General features: G+C 42.0%; 1 pseudogene; it reads left to right on the forward strand.

The window, feature by feature from the left end:
• The first annotated feature begins 264 nt into the window (after positions 1 to 264).
• LOC100026602 (V-type proton ATPase subunit E 1-like) lies at positions 265 to 1,156 on the forward strand (annotated as a pseudogene).

A 1,156-nucleotide genomic window follows, 5' to 3' on the forward strand; every position in this document is an offset into this window, starting at 1 on the left:
TGCTGGGGGGGGGGGGGATGCACTAGCACCTAGGGGTGGGATAGGAAAGGACTCATATATGAGGTGTTTTTGAGCTCATGTATCAGAGGAGTTAAATATTTTAAGAGGTGGAGGAGAGGAAGAAATACATCTCAGGCATAAAGAAGACAGCCTGGAAAAAACACCAGAGATGGCATAATAATAATAATAATAAAAATAATTAAGGCTTCCTCTTCTGCCATCCTCAGAGTTTGTCACCTCTGTACAGGAGTTGCTGCTGTCACCATGGCCCTCAGCAACGCCGACGTCCAAAAGTAGATCAAATACATGATGGCTTTCATTGAACAGGAAGCAAATGAGAAGGTCGAAGAAGTAGATGCAAAGGCAGAAGAAGAATTCAGCACGGAGAAGGGTTGTCTTGTACAAACACAGAGACTGAAGATAATAGAGTATTATGAGAAGAAGGAGAAATACATTGAGCAATAGAAGAAAATTCAGGTGTCCAACTTAACGAATCAGGCAAGATTGAGAGTCCTCAAAGCCAGGGACGACCTTATCTCAGAATTAATAAAGGAAGCAAAGGAAAGTCTTGTCAGTATCCTGAAAGATACCCCCAAGTACCAGGCGCTTTTGAATGGTTTTGTCCTTCAGAGTTTATACCAATTACTGGAGTCCCAAATGATTGTCTGTTGCCGAAAAGATGATCTCCCTCTGATCATGGCTGCATTGCAAAAATCAATCTCTTTGGGGGGAAGCTGGGTAGCTCAGTGGATTGAGAGTCAGGCTCAGAGACTGGAGGTCTTGGGTTCAAATCTGACTTCAGACACATCAGCTGTATGACCCTGGGCAAGTCACTTGACCCCCATTGCCTAGCTTTCCCCTCTTCTGACTTGGAACCAATACACAGTATTGATTCCAAGATGGACAGTAAGGGTTTAAAAAAGAAAAGCAATCCCTTTGTACAAGATTGTAGTCAAAAGAGATCTTAATGTTCAAGTTGATCAGAAAACATTCCTGCCAGCAGAGATATCTGGAGGAATTGAGATCTTTAATGGAAATGGTAAAATAAGTTTCCAATACCCTGGAGAGTAGATTGGATCTTATAGCCCAACAGATGATGCCAGAAGTTCTTGTCGCCTTGTTTGGGATTAATAACAACAGGAAATTTTTGTACTAA

Source organism: Monodelphis domestica, chromosome 4 (genome assembly GCF_027887165.1).
Source record: "Monodelphis domestica isolate mMonDom1 chromosome 4, mMonDom1.pri, whole genome shotgun sequence".
Taxonomy (NCBI): Eukaryota; Metazoa; Chordata; class Mammalia; order Didelphimorphia; family Didelphidae; genus Monodelphis; species Monodelphis domestica.